The following is an 18840-nucleotide window of genomic DNA, read 5'->3' as shown; positions in this document are numbered from 1 at the left end:
GAAGCATGGGCCTCTTGATCTTGGCGTCGTGAGTTCAAGCGCCACATTGGGTGTAGAGATTACTTAAATAAATAAATAAATAAATAAATAAGTAAATAAACAAATAAAATTTTAAAAAAAGATCAACCAATATATATAAGATGAAAGTGTAGTTCCTGTCACATTCCCCTAACCTCCCTTGTCTTCCGTTTGTGTTCTTTCAGGCCACTTCTGTGGAAACACATGCACATAACACTGGAATAATTTTTTTTTTCCCTTCACAAATTTGGGATTATGCTGTGCATGCTCTTTACAACCTACACTTTTTTTAAGGTGCCAATTTTATTTTTTTATTTACTATATTTTTTTAAAGAAATGTTTATTCATTTTGGGGAGGGAGAGCGTGAGCTGGGGAGGGGCAGAGAGAAATGGGGACAGAGGATCCTAAGTGGATCACTGCTGTCAGTGAGCCCGACGCGGGGCTCAAACTCACAAACCACGAGATCATGACCTGAGCTGAAGTCAGATGCTCAACCGACTGAGCCACTCACACGCCCAAGGTGTCACTTTAAAATATGGTTTTATTTAAGACATTGCAATGACAATAATGTGTTTATAGAGTGCAATATTATTGCCTTTCCCTGTGGATATTTTCCATATTCAACTATCAAGAATGCCCAGTTTATTTACTAGAGCGGCTCAGCTTTAAAATTGCCGTGCAATTGCAAACTACATTTTCTACTCAAAAATTTCTTAAACATTCTTTCATGTCAGTATGCATGATTCTCATGTATTCATTTTAAAGTTTGGAGAAAACTTTGCAGTCTACATGTGTCATATTTTGTATAAGTACTTCCCTTCTGATAAACATTCCATTTTTTTTTTTTGCAGCTTTAAAAAAGATTGCCTTTATTCAGAATCATAAGGTTTTCATTAAAAATTTTTTTTTAATGTTTATTTTTGAGCAAGACAGAACGTGAGTGGGGGAGGGGCAGAGAGAGAGAGAGGGAGACACAGAAATCTGAAGCAGGCTCCAGGCTCTGAGCTGTCAGCACAGAGCCAATCTTGCGGCTTGATTCCACAGACCGTGAGATCATGACTTGAGCCAAAGTCGGACACTTAACAGACTGAGCCACCCAGTGGCGCCCCTCATTTTTAATCTTACCTTTACAAAAAGTTTAAAAAAGTATTTATCTTTGTGCAGTAAAGTACATTTACTTATTATTTAAACACTTAAAGCAGATTTCTCACAGTTTCCAGGAGGGATTTTAGCATGATCCAAACTCAAATATCCATTTTTTGTATCTTTCCATGTCTGCAGCAAACATTCTGTTTTCCCCTAAAGCTTTTTTTTTTTAAGTTTATTTACTCGTTGTGAGAGAGAGAGAGAGAGAGAGAGCGCGAGCATGTGTGCCTCTCCAGCAGGGGGAGGGGCAGAGAGAGTGAGAGAGACAACCCAAGCAAGCTCTGTGCTGTCAGCACGGAGCCAGATGGGAGGGACTCCATCCCATGAACCCCAAGATCATGACCTGAGGCAAAATCAAGAGTCAGACACTTAACTGACTGAGCCATCCAGGTGCCCCCCCCCTAAAGTTTTGATATTACAACCGATGTTCAGTGAACTTTGGACATATATGCCTTTCTGCATATGTGTGAGTATTTCCATGAGAAGATTCCCAAGTCAAAGGTTATTGGTCCCCCCTCCCAGTTTTATTGAGATATGCCAGTTTTTAAGATCTAATAGGTACTGCTGTATTTTCCTCCAAAAGTTTGTATGAATTTATTCTCCCAGCAGGGTGTGAGTGCCCATTTCCCCACACCCAGGCCAGGATTGGAAATTACGAACAGTTTTTGACTTCTGCTAGTTTAAGAGGTGTAAATTATGTCTTTAATTGTACGTTTCCCTGATCACTATTGAATTTAGAGAGCATTTTATATTACTAGCCATTTGTCGTTTTTTCTCTGGGGTCTTCTTGCACACATCTTCTGCCTGTTTTTCTGTTGCACTGCTTTCTCGGCTCTCGGTGTATCAAGGGTAATGATCCTTTGTCTGTTGTGGGTTTTTTTATGTTTATTTATTTTGAGGGAGAGAGCGAGAGAGAGAGAGCACCTGCGTGCTCAGCAAGTGGGGGAGGGGCAGAGAGAGAGAGAGAGAGGGAGAGAGAACCCCAAGCAGGCTCTGTATGCCATGTGGGGCTTGAACTCACGAAATGTAAGATCATGACCCGAGCCAAAGTCGGACACTTAGCCTACTGAGCCACCCAGGTGCCCTGATCCTTTTTCTGTTGTATCCGTTGGAAGTGTTTTCTGCTTTTTATTAGCTTTCACTTTGTTCTTAGGACCTTCTGTTGCCCAGGAGCAAGCCAGTTTTGATGTGTGAAGGTACATGTTTATACACATACAGAGGATTTACAAACATGCTACGTATGTCTTTATTTGCTTTGAAATGCCCCTCAATGAAAGCCATGCCGGCTTCTGTGATTCTTATCTTCCCTTTCGAGTGTGGGAGGCTTCCTGCTTTGCTTTTGCTTTTGCCTGCTCTGTGCTGGTTTTGCGGAACTTCATTTAACCAAGGGGGGGGTGCGGATTCAAAAGAGAATGCATTTACATTCAGGTCAGATTACTGTGAACATTTGTGCAAATCGGAGCTATTTTCTCGGGGGCCGGTCAAAATGTGGGGCACCACTCTGCCCGAAGCAAGTTTCTATTGTTGTTTCTGTGCAGATTGGAAGGTGTTACTTGGAGCCAAAAGCCTTATCGCTTTTGCACCAGCCCTGCTGCTATATTCCCCTGCGTCCAACCCCCATCCTTCATTAGTTCTGGAGCAGCTAATACAGCCATCTGCGAAGACTTGTGTGGAACAAAGGATGGGGGTCTTTCTTGTGTGTTCTGTCCTCCACCATGATGATCCCCAACAGAGATGTTCTTACGTGTGCTTTATCCGTTTATTTTCTGCTTTTCCTCTCGCTTCAGTTCGCATTCCTAAATTTCTGGTCAGAGAGAGGCAAATAAAATGGAAAACCACCTCACTGTGTGTCAGAATTTACTTGATCAGACAGTGACCCTCGCCAACTGTTTGAGTAATTGTTTTCCTAACTAATGACGTGAGTTGCCTTGTTGTTTTGGTGAAATGTTGACCCTATCACCTTTTCCCACCTCTCACTTGCATTTGTAGATAAAATCTAATTATCACCTCAAGATGGGTTCTTGTCCTGCAGTATAATCTCAAGCACTAAAGATTTTGGGGCAGCATGATATTTATTGGTTTGTTTGCGTGTTTGTTGATTTTCATTTTGTATTTAAACTGATGTTTAAAAGCTATTATTTCAGGGGTGCCTGGGTGGCTTAGTTGGTTAAGGATCCGACTCTTGATTTGGGCTCAGATTACAATCTCACAGTTCGTGGGTTCAAGCCCTGTATCAGGCTCCACACTGACAACGTGGATTCTCTCTCTCTCTCTCCCTCTCTCTCTCTCTCTCCCTCCCTCGATCACTCTGTCTCAAAAATAAATAAACTTAAAAAAATGAAAGCTTTTATTTCACAATTTTAAGAAAAGAAAGAGCAGAAGGAGGAAAGGAAGGAAGGTTGGAAGGAGAGAAGGAAGGAAGGAGGGAGGGAAGGAAGGAAGAGGAAACCAAAGCTTTTTAATTTTTTTTATTAAATTTTTATTTTATTTTTATTTATTTATTTTAACCTTAGAGAGAGTGTGTGAGAGACCACAAGCAGCGGAGTGGGGCAGAATGAGAGAGGGAAAGAGAGAGGCAGAGAGAGAGAGAGAGAGAGAGAGAGAGATTGAGAGAGAGAGAATCTCAAGCAGGTTCCACACTCGGTGCAAAGCCCAATGCAGGGCTAAACTCAGGGCCCGGTCCCACAACCTTGGGATCAAGACCTGAGCTGAAATCCAGAGTTGGATGCTCAACCGACTGAGCTACCCAGGTGCCCCAAGCTTTTTACTTTTAATAATTAATCTCTTTGTCATATCACATTGAAATTAGTAGTAGAAGAGACAGTGCAACTTCATGATGTTTAAGGAATTAATGAAGGAACATATTTCAGGGACCTCAGGCAGGTTTCTGTTCTCTAGTCAATTACCAAATTCTCCAGCTTTTATTAGAATTTCTCAACACAGAATTGTATGACATGAGGTGCTATACAGTCTAACACTTGCTTATTCTGGACTTTAGTCCTTAAATGTATTTATTTTAAGACGTTACAGGTGGACTTCTGGACACCTCCAATGCTCCCAGGTGCTGAGAGTTCATGGAAATGATGCCCAGGGATATGGATGTGCTGCTTGCCTGTCTTCATTCCTTCTAGAAACCACATTTGTCTTTGAAGTAAAAATGAGGCCAGAAAGAAAGGACCTGATCAGCCCCAGCCTCCCTTAAAGGGGGCGTCGAGGAACTGACTGAACATTCTCCACAGAATTCACCAGTAAGAGATTCATTTGGTTTGGCCAACATATCCTTTTAAAGAATGAACCTTACCTGATGGATAGAGGCCATTTAATGGTCACTCACACTCATGTCATGTAAATTACTGTCATCACCATCACCATCATCACCGTCATCACCACTGTGGTATCATAGAGAAGCTCACTGTTAACATTTTTGATCTTCATAACTGCGTGCATCCACTTTGACTCTCATTTACCCGTTTTCAAGGATGAGGAAAGTGAGAGGGAGTTTATGGCCTTGGGTCATACAGCCGGTGAAGGCCCAGCAGAACTCAAATCCAGGTCTTGTGATTCCAAGTTTAGGGCTGCTGCTGCCACATCAAGCAGTCAGATGAATTCCACTCCCACATCTGTGGGGACAAGCGCTTTGGTTGGGGATTGGGGGAGGAGGAAAGAGAAGGTTTTGGAAGAGTCAGAGGCAGTCTGAGCAGTGGCGCGTGTGGCCTGATGGTGAGACAGCTCCCTGCTGTCACGGCACAGGGTCCGCGCGTCCCACGAACTGACCCCGCCACGCGTCCTGGCCGAGCTCCTCCAGGCCCTGGTGGTTCTGCCTTTGCCAACTTCTCCCTCCAGATGCTCTCAATTCAGGCCAATTGCCCGCACCTCCACTCCCACCCCTCCCCCTCTCCTTCCCTCCGTCCTCATTAACATGCTGCGACCTTGGAGACACAGACCTGTGGTTTCCTTTGCCCGGATGCTGAAAGAAACATAAAGGTGACATGTCGTGAGTGGAAACTAAGCCATGCTCTTAAACCGGTCAGATTTCGGCTCACGATCCGTGAGATCAGCTCGAACCATCTTCCGCCCTTGAGTGCCATTTGCACATTGCTGCCAGAAGCTCCCTTCCCCAGTGCGGTGTCCATTTTCCTCACGCTTCCCTCAGAAACACACTGGGACGATGGGCAGGATCCCTCATGTCCAGTCCAGCCTCACCGACTTCAGGAGCCCCACCAGCGTGAGCCCTTTATCCCGGGAACCTGCCTCGGGTCCATCCACTGTGCTTCTTCGGTGCCTCCTGTCCTGTGTTTTCATCTTTGCCCCAGATCAGGAAGGTACAAAGGGAAAGGATGAAGAGAAACATTGTACAATCAAAACGAATGGGCTTTATTTGGATCCTTGTTCAAACAAACTCTACAAAAAAGTGATACTGGACATTGGATGTTAAGGAATTAATGTTAATTGTTTGCAGGTGTGAAGGATAATGTGGAAATGTGTTTAAAAAAAAATGGCCTCCCTCTGCCTACATTTAACAATATCATGGGGAGAAAACAGTTATCCACCCTTTTTTTCTCCAGAATGTTCAAATCACTCTTACCTAGTGTCTGTTCTTTACCATATAAATGATCTTCTATTGGCATTAGAACTCTTAAATTTCTAAGTTCATATGTCGTAATAGTGCTAGGTCTTAAAAAAATAAGTCATGAGTGTCGCGTCTATTATAAAGACCAAATTAAATGCTTGCATGTTCATTTTCACTTGATGGGCCACATAGTAGAGAGACCAGGAAGTTCACTATTTTCCATATTCTTATCATCTTCAAACTTTTTCTTAGTAATATTCCAGGCAGAGGAAGGAAAAGAGGACATATAAATGAATTCTGTAGGGCAAGGTAGATTTTTTTTTACGATGGGCAGAGGTAGAAGTCCTCTTACAAAGTCTAGGTAGTGCTTTGTTTACAAACTGGTGTTTGAGTAGACAGGTATGTTTGGATTTTTAGACTTTTGAAGAGAATTTCAGGCCCTTGTTGCAAACTGTGTACCAATAGTGGTGACCGGGTAGGTCGGCGATGCATAAACTCTCTGATGATTGAGCGGCTGGCATGCATGGGTTTGGCTTACTTCTCCCTCCCTCAGTCCTGGGGAGGAGGGGAGATCTGTTACAAAGGCCAGGGAAAGAAAAGTTTGCGCGGGACTGTTGGTGAGAGTCGCTTTCTGCCTCTCCCGGCCCATCTTTGCCTTCTCTCACAAATGCGGTGGGTGGAGGCTTGCTGGGCCACATGAGGGATGACTTAGTCCTGAATGGTCTGTGAAAATTTGCTGGAATGGGGTCAAGGCTTTCCCCCACTGTAACATATAGATGACTGTTCCAGTCGAGGAAGTGTCCTTGTCCTCTCCTTCTTTGGGGTAGCCTTAGATCTAGGCTGAAACATTATCATTGCAGGCATCTGCTTTTTATTTGCACCTGGTCAAGTGGGTCCGCTCCAGCCACATCCCTAGGGTCATTGTGAATTCACAGCCAGAGTTCCCTGGATCTGAGACCATCCTGTTTCGAAATTGTCACTGATCGTACTGAGGAAGTGTCAGGAGAAGGGAAGAAAGGAAGAGGCAGAAGACTTATGAGTTATTTATTAGTTTGTGATACTATGTATATCGATGGTAACTCTATCCTGACATCTCTCCCTCCCACCTCCACACTTCACTCTTCCTGGGTCTGAAGTAGGAAGAGACAATGGAGGAAGGAACTGAGTATAATTCATTCATGAGCATGTAAGACAGGCCTTTCCTTCCCTCTCTTTGCCATATAACAATTGTTTCCAGTTATTTTCCCATAGCAAAAACAAAAAATTGAGATCAGGGATTATGAGGATTGTTATGAAAACACTGTCAAGACGTAGAGTTCTTGTGTATGGAAATTGTTTTAAGAAAATAAATAACTTGATATTTAAAAAATCTTTTTAGTATATATTGCATATATATTCAATCCTTAGGGCACCTGACTGGCTCAGTAGGTTAAGTGTCCGACTCTTGATTTTGGCTCAGGTTATACTCTCATGGTTCATGGGACTGAGCCCCGAGTCGAGCTCCATGCTGACAACGTGGAGCCTGCTTGGGACTCTCTCCCTCCCTCCCTCTCTCTCCCTCCCTTTCTGCCCCTCTCCCACATGTTCTTCCTCTCTCTCAAAATAAATAAATAGACATTTAAAAAATAAAAATTAAAATACAATTCTTGGTTTAAAAAAATTAAATTCAATTGCATGATTAAATGACTGTACTCATGGAGAGAGATTCTGGGGAAAAGTATGTTGCAGGATTTCTATCTTTATAAAAAGAGCTCTTGGCACAAAAACAGACACATAGACCAATGGAATAGAATAGAAACCCCAGAACTAGACCCACAAACGTATGGCCAACTAATCTTTGACAAAGCAGGAAAGAACATCCAATGGAAAAAAGACAGTCTCTTTAACAAATGGTGCTGGGAGAACTGGACAGCAACATGCAGAAGGTTGAAACTAGACCACTTTCTCACACCATTCACAAAAATAAACTCAAAATGGATAAAGGACCTGAATGTGAGACAGGAAACCATCAAAACCTTAGAGGAGAAAGCAGGAAAAGACCTCTCTGACCTCAGCCGTAGCAATCTCTTACTCGACACATCCCCAAAGGCAAGGGAATTAAAAGCAAAAGTGAATTACTGGACCTTATGAAGATAAAAAGCTTCTGCACAGCAAAGGAAACAACCAACAAAACGAAAAGGCAACCAACGGAATGGGAAAAGATATTTGCAAATGACATAACGGACAAAGGGCTAGTATCCAAAATCTATAAAGAGCTCACCAAACTCCACACCCGAAAAGCAAATAACCCAGTGAAGAAATGGGCAGAAAACATGAATAGACACTTCTCTAAAGAAGACATCCGGATGGCCAACAGGCACATGAAAAGATGTTCAGCGTCGCTCCTTCTCAGGGAAATACAAATCAAAACCACACTCAGATATCACCTCACGCCAGTCAGAGTGGCCAAAATGAACAAATCAGGAGACTATAGATGCTGGAGAGGATGTGGAGAAACGGGAACCCTCTTGCACTGTTGGTGGGAATGCAAATTGGTGCAGCCACTCTGGAAAGCAGTGTGGAGGTTCCTCAGAAAATTAAAAATAGACCTACCCTATGACCCAGCAATAGCACTGCTAGGAATTTATCCAAGGGACACAGGAGTACTGATGCATAGGGGCACTTGTACCCCAATGTTCATAGCAGCACTCTCAACAATAGCCAAATTATGGAAAGAGCCTAAATGTCCATCAACTGATGAATGGAGAAAGAAATTGTGGTTTATATACACTATGGAATACTACGTGGCAATGAGAAAAAATGAAATATGGCCTTTTGTAGCAACGTGGATGGAACTGGAGAGTGTGATGCTAAGTGAAATAAGCCATACAGAGAAAGACAGATACCATATGGTTTCACTCTTATGTGGATCCTGAGAAACTTAACAGGAACCTATGGGGGAGGGGAAGGAAAAAAAAAAAGAGGTTAGAGTGGGAGAGAGTCAAAGCATAAGAGACTGTTGAGAACTGAGAGCAAACCGAGGGTTGATGGGGGGTGGGAGGGAGGAGAGGGTGGGTGATGGGTATTGAGGAGGGCACCTTTTGGGATGAGCACTGGGTGTTGTATGGAAACCAATTTGACAATAAATTTCATAAAAAAAAAAAGAGCTCTGTAGTTCCAATTGATCTAATCAATCAATTGATTCGTTAGGCACTGGAGCAAGTGTTCAATTCTACGTCTTAAATTGGGCTTATTCATCTATGAACTACGTGACTAGTAGCCAATTAAAAATGACCAGAAATTCAATTCAGATTTGGGCAACTGTCTTGAGCTGACTTACTTAGATTCTACCGTTTACTCAATTATTCATTTGATTAACCCTGACTGAGAATCTACTATGTGAAAGGGGCTATAGGGAAAAATGAATAGGATATCTTTAGTCCACATAGTTAGGACCTCTGACTGATTCATTTTCATTACCTTTCCACATAGTGTAATATGGAGTCTCATGGGAGGGAGACCTGCCCTACACTGCAGCTGTGTCCAGAGAGGTCACCCAGAGGAGGTAACGGATACCAGAGCCATGTCAGGAAGGATTGAATGGGCATTCAGCAGGTGAGGGAGAAGAGATTTTCCGGGCCAGGGGAGCAGTGTGGGTACACGAATGAGAGGGAATATAGGGACCGTGGGAAGATGGTTGAAATATAAAGTGCAGGATGTGTGTGTGTGTGTGTGTGTGTGTGTGTGTGTGTGTGTGTGAGAGAGAGAGAGAGAGAGAGAGAGAGAGAGAGAGATCAGAAGTGAGACGTGGGAGGAGAGGATGTCAAGAGTTGACAGGAGTTCCAGGAGTTCCAGGGAACTTTAAGTGACGATCTGGCCAGACTCCTGAACCTGGCTGCCAGACTGGGTTAATCAGTCTTGGACCCAATTCAGCTTAGCGGGTGGCTAGCGTGGCCCAGGCCCAGCACACCTCAGGCACAGGCAAGGACTGGAGGAGGTGCAGCAGGACCGACCTCCTTCTGACCTTGGCATGATGTGTGTGCTGCGGCTGAGCCGTTCTGCCTCTCGGGAAGTTCTGGTTCCCCTTAGGGCTGCTGTGTCTTGTCAGTAATTGGGGGGGCCCATTCCAGTACCGTCCAAGCAACGCGTTCATAGAGTGCCTACAAATTCTCTGAGCCTGGTGGGTCTGAAGACCCCCAGATCCTCCAACATTACAACCCGCTAGTTCTCGGGTACCCGGGATTCTACAAAGGCTGTACTTCTTCGAGCTGATTACTTCACAGTGGGGCCTCTTCCAAAAAGACTGGGTGACCTCACATCAGACATACACCAGGTAGGAGGGAAGGAGTTGCCCTTAAAATAATGACTAACTGAAGGATTTTCCTTCTATGATTTACATATTACTGCTTTTGTTATGTATGGAGATAAAAATGAATGTGGAAATTTTTTAAGTTTAATCTGAACCTGAAATACTATTAATATGCAGCATGTTGTTAAAAAAAAAAAATACTAGTTACGGGGCACCCGGGTGGCTCAGTTGGTTGAGTGACTGACTTCGGCTCAGGTCACGATCTTGCGATTCATGAGTTAGAGCCCCACGTCCGGCTCTGTGCTGACAGCTCAGAGCCTGGAGCCTGATTCGGATTCTGTGTCTCCCTCTCTCTGCCCCTTCCCTGTTCACACACACACACACACACACACACGCACACACACACACACACACACACTCTCTCTCTCTCTCTCTCTCAAAAATAAATAAACATTAAACTTTAAAAAAAAAATACTAGTTACTATTTAAAAAGAGTTTCATAACTGTTCTGAGATTAATTCTGTTCTTCTGAGAAAGTGACATCCAAATAAAATGGTGAGTTGCTGACAATCCTCTCATGGTTTCTGTGGAGCTTCTGGTCAAAAGACAAATTTACACACACAAAACAAGGCCACGTGGTGAGAATTCGGTGGGGTGGATGGAAGGACACAGAGTTGCTGTTTTCAGAGTGCTCGGTCACACCTCAGCTGAGCACCTGAGGCCAGTTCCAAACTATCTTCCCTGGCCATTCAGTCCACATCACTCATACTCCTCATGCTCCTGTGTTGTGTTCCCTCCCCTTCAGAATTCAATTTTTCACCCACTAAAACTAGCTTGCTGTGTTGTGTTTACATTCCCCTCCACACAGACACAGGCCAGAAAATAAAATATGCTTCATGAGATCAGGCACCTGTCATCTCCCTTTTAACTCTGTCTTTTACTAGAATATTAGATAGTTACTCAATTAATATCTGTTGAAGGAGGGGTGCCTGGGTCAGATTCTGTAGCTCTCTCTCTCTCTCTGCCCCTCCCCGTGTGCCATGTCTCTCTGTCTCTCAAAAATGAGTCAGTGTTCAAATAATATTCGTTGAAGGAATAACTGAATGGGAGAGATTGTTGGAGAAGAACTTCCAGGAAGACATTTTGTGGTTGGCACCCATCAGTCCCCATGGTTTAGGTCTCAGCCCTTTGGAGAAAGGAGCTGTAAGGCTAAAATGGGCTGAATTTGAAGGGCGCCTGGGTGGCTCAGTTGGTTAAGCGGCCGACTTCAGCTCAGGTCATGATCTCGCAGTCTATGAGTTCGGCCCCGTGTCGGGCTCTGTGCTGACAGCTCAGAGCCTGGAGCCTGTTTCAGATTCTGTGTCTCCCTCTCTCTGACCCTCCCCCGTTCATGCTCTGTCTCTATCTCAAAAAAATAAATAAACGTTAAAAAAAATTTTTTTAAATAAAATGGGCTGAATTTGAGGCACTTGGGTGGCTCAGTCAGTTAAACATCCGACTCTTGATTTCGGCTCAGGTCATCATGTCACAGGTTCGTGGGATCAAGCCCCCACACTGGGCTCTGCGCTGACAGTATGGAGCCTGCTTGGGATTCCCTCCCTCTCTCTCTGCCTCTCCTCTGCTCATGCTCTCTCTCTCTCGCAACATAAATAAACTTTAAAAAAGACCAATTTTCTAAAACAAATTAAAAAAAATAATAAAATGGTTGGGTTTATAAGCACCAAGGTGGGCCCAGAGTGCAGGATAGATACAGAGTGCTGGTGTGGTCAGGACTGTGGGTACCCCGGCACAGCCTTAGTGGCGAGACAGCCTCATCAAGTGACCTCAAAGGCAGGATATCTGAGGGGAGTGGAAGATTGGGAACAGAGACTCCCAGAGTCCTGGGGCAGCTTTGTTGGGGACCAGGAGGCCTGCATCAGGAGTGGGGCAGTGAGGCAGAGAGAGCTGCCTTATTACCATTCGTGGGATCTTACCCTTAACCACTGCCTCATCAAGTCTGAGGAAATTCAGGTTGTTTTGGATGTTAACCTCCATCTAAGACTGTAATTGAACTTCTGGAGCGTATTGTCTGATCGTGGTCTCTCAGTTATGCCCTGTGCTCCAAATGTTCCCTCTCTTTACTCCCCTTGTCTTTTTTTTTTTTAAATTTTTTTACATTTATTTATTTATTTTTGAGAGGCAGAGAGAGACAGAGCACAAGTGAGGGATGGGCAGAGAGAGAAGGAGACACAGAATCCGAAGCAGGCTCCAGGCTCCAAGCTGTCAGCACAGAGCCCGACGTGGGGCTCGAACTCAAACTGCGAGATCATGACCTGAGCCAAAGTCAGCCGCCCAACCGACTGAGCCACCCAGGCGCCCCTCCCCTTGTCTTGACATATGTGATTCCCTGTGCTTTGAGGGCCTCCTGTCTCTTCTTTCTCTGATGTAGAGCTTCCAACCATCCTTCAAAACCCTGATCAGACATTGCTGCCTCACTGAAAACTAAATTAGCTCCTCTGGCTGGAGTTACTTGCTGTCCATTGTGGTCTCACAGTCTGTCCCGGTGCCTCTGGAATAGTCTGTTTACTTGACTGTCTCTCCAATGGGACTCTGAGTTTTCAAGGATAAAAATCTTGTGTTAAAAAGTGCCTGTTCCTTCTTCATGTCACAATATCTGGTTATGAAAGATAAAAGCCAAATTGGGGTGCCTGGGTGGCTCAGTGTGTTAACCATCAGATGTCAGCTCAGGTCATGGTCTTGTGGTGTACAAGTTCGACCTCCGGGTTAGGATCTGTGCTGACAGCTCTCAAAGCCTGGAGCCCGCTTCGGGTTCTGTGTCTCCCTCTTTCCCTCTGCCCTTCCCCCACTCATGCTCTTTCTCTTTCTCTCTCAAAAAAAATAAATAAACATTAAAAAAAATAAAAGCAAAATTAAGGAATATATCCAAAGCATTAAAAACAGGTCACCACCCCCCCCCCCCAAAAGATCAACCTCATTTTTTTCTAGAAGGTAGTGAGTAGCTGGATAAGCAAAATATGATATATGCATGCCATGGAGTATTATTCATCTGTTCAAAGGAATAAAATACTGATACTTTCTACAACATGGCTGAACCTTGAAAACATTATGCTAAGTGAAATAAGCCAGATACAAAAAGACAAATACTGTATGATTCCACTTAAATGAGATAATAGGCAAATTCATAAGCAGAAAGTAGATTAGAGTTTGCCAAGGGCTAGGAGGAAAGAGACGAAATGAGTTATTTAATGAGTACAGTGTTTCTGTTTGAGTTGATGAAAAGCTCTGGAAATAGTGGCGTATGCACTTATGCTACTGAATTGCACATATAAAAATGGTTGAAATAGTAAGTCTTATGTATATTTTACCACAATTAAAACAAAGGCAGTGAGTAGAGAAGAAATACATAAAAAGAATTAACAGTAAAAGGTCCCAGTGACACAAATGCAGAGCAAATTCAAATGTAGACAAGTTAAATGGGATACGACTCACTACAGATTTTAGCAAAAGATGAGAAACTGTGTTCTTTCTCTTTTTTTTTATTATTTTTTTGATGCTTATTCATTTTTGAGAGACAGAGAGAGACAGAGCGGAAGCAGGGGAGGGGCAGAGAGAGAATGAGACACGGAATCGGAAGCTCCAGATTCCGAGCTGTCAGCACAGAGCCCTACACAGGGCTCAAACTCACAAACCGTGAGATTACGACCTGAGCTGAAGTTGGATGCTTAACCGACAGAGCCACCCAGACGCCCCATGGGTTCTTTCTCTTGACACTATTTTCAGGAAAGTCAGTAGGATTCTATCAAAGTCAGCATCATATTCTCCTATTCTTTTTCAACATATATCATTGGCAGCAAGTGCTTTTTCCCAACCTTGACTTAAACTTCTAGCTATAGAGTTAATTACAAGAAGCTGAGATAACTCAAACTTGGAGTGTTGAAATGCCTAGGAAAATTAATTTCCTTGGCTAATTTTAGTTTTTAATCTATGTTTCAACATTATATAGATCCAAATAATAACTCCAGAATGAAAATTAAATAAACAGTTATAACATGATCAGTGGTTTTATATATTTTTATTCTCCTGGGACTGGAACCCTCTGTTATATCACATAAATCTGTTGCTTGGATTTTGTGTTTCTAACTCTCACGCACATTTATGGGAACTCATTAGAGGGGGAAGCCTGTGTTTAAAATGTCCCTCCGTGAAAGAGTTAGAGAATAAGAGGTAAGTTGTGCGGAACACGCGGAAGCACATTGGAGCTGGTGACGAGGCCCGTGGCTGTGTGTTGTTGGGTCGTGCAGAGGCGGAATGCTGAGAGAAGGTGCCTGATAAATGCCGCAGACGGCAGTTCTCAGAAGGGCTGCTGATCAGAAGTAGAGGTTTTGGCAGGACCTAAATGGCAAAGTCACAAACAGTAACAAGCCCTAAAAATAACAAATGCCACTCCAGCACAATGGAAGCCCTTATATGTGGGAGGAATAATGGTAAATGTATCGATTGGTATATTTGTCCAGATGCATGAATAGTGATCCCAAGCAGAGATGCTCACCTTTTCTCCAAAGGGGAGTGGTGTAAAGCATCAGTCACCATTAGCAGAGTCGTCTAGCGAGAATGACAACTCAGGTCAATACCTGCGTATGAAGAGTTTTCTGGTGGCAGGTGGCTGGACCGGGGCTAAAATTAGCTTCATGCATTCATTCTTTCATTCTACTCATATTTAATAAGCAACTACTATATGCCAGGCATTATTCTAGGTACTTGGAATATATCAGTGAACCAAATCAAGACCAAATTCTCTGCCCTCATGTAGCTTATGTTCTAGCAGGGAAAAACAGAAAATAGGGAATAAACATCATGCATATGTACGTTATATATGTCAGAAAGTGGTTAAGTGTTATAGCAAAAGAAAAAGTAGAGCAGGAAAAGGAAACTTAGGAGTGCTGATGGAAGTGTGCGTGGGGGCGGGTAGCTACGTTAGGGGGGTCAGGGTAAGCTTTATGGCCACGGCGATCCATGGACAAAGGCTTGAAGCAGGGACTCAGCAGATAATTGGGAGACCAGCATTCCAGGCAAGGGTGGTTTGAAGGCCTCACAGCTGGAGCAAGCCGTGCCGCTTCAAGTCTACTGTGGTGGTTGCAGAGTGAGTGGAGGTGGGGGTGAGGGGTGGGAGCCGGAGAGAATGACAGGAGAGGAGGGCTCATGGGCTTTCACTTTAGGTGGAAAGGGGAGTCCGGGCAGGGTTCTGGGCAGCAGAGTGAGCTGACTTGATTAAGAGTTTAAAAAGGATCCTCTCTGCTGCTGTGTTGATGGAAGACTGGAGAGGCACAGGGTGAAGTAGGACTTGTGTGCAGGTTACTCCTACGCTCCAGGGGAGACAGGGTGGTAGCTTGGAACGGGCTGGTGACAGTACAGTACGTGTACTGAGTAGGAGTCCTGATCTGGATACATTTTGAAGGTGACATTAGCGTGATTTTCGAAGGAGGTGACCTGGCATGAGAGGAGTCCAGGACGGTTCCGAGGCATTTGCCTGAGGCGATGGCAGGATGGAGTTTCCCATAGGCTGGAAGGGAGAGGGCTGTGCATGTGTCGAGTTTGGGGTGAAGATTGGGAGTTCGCTCTGGACACAAGTGTGAGATGTGCATGGGGCGGATGTTGAGTAGACCATGGATGTATCCATTTCCTATACCTGCTGGGACAAGTGCCTACCAATTTAGTCACCTAAAATGACACAGATTTATTATCTTACGATTTTGGAGGAGGTCAGAAGTCCTAAAATCAACGTGTTGGCAAGGCTGTGTTCCTTCTGGAGGGTCTAGGGGAATCTGTTTCATTGCCTTTTCCAGCTTTCAGAGGCCACCTGAGTTCTTGACTCTGCCCCTGCCCCATCTTCAAAGTGCACCACTCCAACCTCTGCTTCCTCCTTACGTTCCTTACTCTGATTATCTTGGGCCTACCTGGCTCTCCAGGATAATCTTCCCATCTCTGGATCCTGCAGTCAATCACAACTGTGAAGTTATTTGAGTCTGGAGTTCTGGTAAGAGCTCTAGACTGAAGTAAGTCTCTGGCATTTAAAGCTCTTGTCGTGGCTCCCTGCTTGGGATGTAACTGAAGGCGGAAGTGGACACTGGATCCAGGGGTTGAAAACGTGTCATCCTATCCTTTTATTCCCTTTCTCCTTCTTGCCCCCTAGTCCTCTCTCCCACCCTGCCCCATCCCCACTTTCGGGGATGGGTTCATTTTCTCCTCCTGTGGGATCATGCATAGTTGCCAGTAACTCCATGCTTAAGTCATCTTGGTGAGAAACCTGGAGAAAAGTCAGAACTTCTCTCTTGTGGGGGCCACACATAAAATCCCAAGAGCTCTGCTAAAGCCTGATTAAGTCACAAGGATGGTATGTGCATGGGAACTGTTGGTCCCAAGAGAACCAGATGGAATGGGAAGAGGGGCAGTTTCCTTAGTAAATGAGGAGGGAGTTATTTCTAGAAAGAAGAATGGAATGGCTACACTAAAGATACTGCAGACTTCTATTTATAAGTTTTTTTTTTTGTTTTTTTTTTGTTTTTTTTTAGGGTGCCAGCATGGTTCAGTCCATTGAGTGTCTGACTCTTGATTTCTGCTCAGGTCATGATCCCTGGGTCGTGGGATCAAGCCTTACATCGGGCTCCACACTGAGCATGGAGACTGCTTGGCATTCTCTCTCTCTCTCTCTCTCTCTCTCTCTCTCTCTCTGTCTCTCTCTCTCCCTCCCCCCACCTCTGCCCCTTTCCCCTGCGTGAGTTCTCTCTCTAAAATAAAAAAAAAAAAAGAATTGTTATAACTATATTTTTTAGAAAAATTTAAACATAACCAAAACTAGATAGACTTGTCTAATGATCCCTCATGTACCCATCCGTCATCTGCCCTTCAACAGCTACTAATCCTTAGTCCAATTTTTTTGTGTGCCTATTTCTTTCGCTTCCCCCAATATTTTAAATTCCAGACATCCCATAATTTTTCCTGTAAATATTTCAGTATGTAACACTAAGAAACAAGTCTTTTAAAAAACAAAACTATGATACCATTATTGCACTAAAAAAAAATTAACATTAATATCACTAACCATTCAGTGTTCAAATTTCCCCAATTGTCTCCTAAATGATGGCTTGAGTCAGAATCTAAATAAGGTTGATCAATCCATTTGGTTTAGAATTTCCTTTTGAAATCTATCTGTGGATTATTTGTCTAAAGCTATTAGCAAATAAACACTCCTCTCTATGTTCCTCCTAGTCTGTGCATTGTCCTCATTATTGTGTCTCTACCAAATCAAGTGCCTTTGTCTCATCACTGTAACACTTTCACTTATTTCCTTCACTGCCTCTATGCACCCAAGTGGCTTTCATGCAGAAGGCATTCCAGAGTCATTTTGAAAGCAGCAGGTGTGGTTTACATGAATCTGGCTTTTGCAAATTAATTTGAGTTGAGACTTAAGGTGGGCTCTGGGTCGAAAGGAGTGGAGTGAAGGAAGGGGGCTCAAAACATGAACAAAAAAGCACTAAGTGTCAAGCCTTACCTTTAGAAAGGTGTCCACTGTCCCCAGTGCCCTCTCAATACCATCTGGAGAATTTTGCTATAGTCTGATGGGCATCTTTTCATATAATTGTGATCACATATAAAATTTTACTCTTTTTTCATTCACTACGATATCATAAATGCCCCTTTTCTATTATTACATATTTTCCTTTACCTCAATTTCTTTTTTTAATGTTTATTTATTTAATTTGAGAGGAAGAGGCAGAGAAAAAGAGACAGACAATCCCAAGCAGGCTCCACACTGTCAGTGCAGAGCATGATGGGGGGCTCGAACCCACAAACTGTGAGATCATGACCTGAGCAAAAAATCAAGAGTCGGATGCTTAACTGACTGCCAGCCAGGTGCCTCTATCTCAATTTCTTAAACATCCATTATATCCAAGAATTTTTTCTGGGGAGGAAGATGAGTCTACTGGGTGGTAAAAAGGAACACTTGAGTCAGGGGAACTGTGCCTGGCTTTGCCATTAAACTAGAAATATGACCAAAGGTCTGTTCCCTAACTTCTCTAAGTTTTCTCCTCCATGAATTAAATATTTATTTCACAGGATTGTTACAGAGATGAAATGAAATAATGAACTTACAGGGCCTCTGTAAACTCTAAATAAATGGTCAGAAACAATGTGTTCATATCGAGGTTTAAATGCAGTGAGTGAGGTTGTAGAAACCGTTATTCTCCCTGATGACCACAGGCTGGACCTTGAAAACAGAGACTAAAGGTTAGGGAGACAGGAGTGCTTGTTCAGACCGTGCCCCAGTCATTAGCTCAGAGTAGGGGCTCAGCACATGGCTCCTGAGCTTCACTTTCTGGAAGAAGTGCTCTTTTCCACATCCCCTCCCTCCCCATATATAAGCAGTGGGGACTTGCTAAAGCATACCTGATGGGTTAAATCCAGAATGCAGTAAATACTGGAAGAATTGTTTCTCTGATTTCTTTATAAATGGAACCGAGGACCTAGAATGTTTCTGATGTCTTCATGAAGACTTGTGAAATCTCCTTCTTTGCATGTCATTTTATTTTTATATTTTAGATTGGATGTGTTTAGAGCCTAGTGTGTTTCTTGCACATTGTAGGAAACCAGGAAATACATGGTGACCTGAATTAAGGTATAAACAGAAGACAACTACGTATGCAGTAAAGTAATTATTTACATTTCTCTTATCGTCAAAGAGGTGATTACAGCATTTCTACAGTATAACAGATCAATATTGTAGATTTTGGATTTCATTAATCAGAGCTGTAGATGTGG

This window comes from Herpailurus yagouaroundi, unplaced genomic scaffold, assembly GCF_014898765.1.
Source record: "Herpailurus yagouaroundi ecotype Mexico unplaced genomic scaffold, PumYag 198, whole genome shotgun sequence".
NCBI lineage: Eukaryota > Metazoa > Chordata > Mammalia > Carnivora > Felidae > Herpailurus > Herpailurus yagouaroundi.
This window is presented reverse-complemented; position numbering follows the sequence as displayed.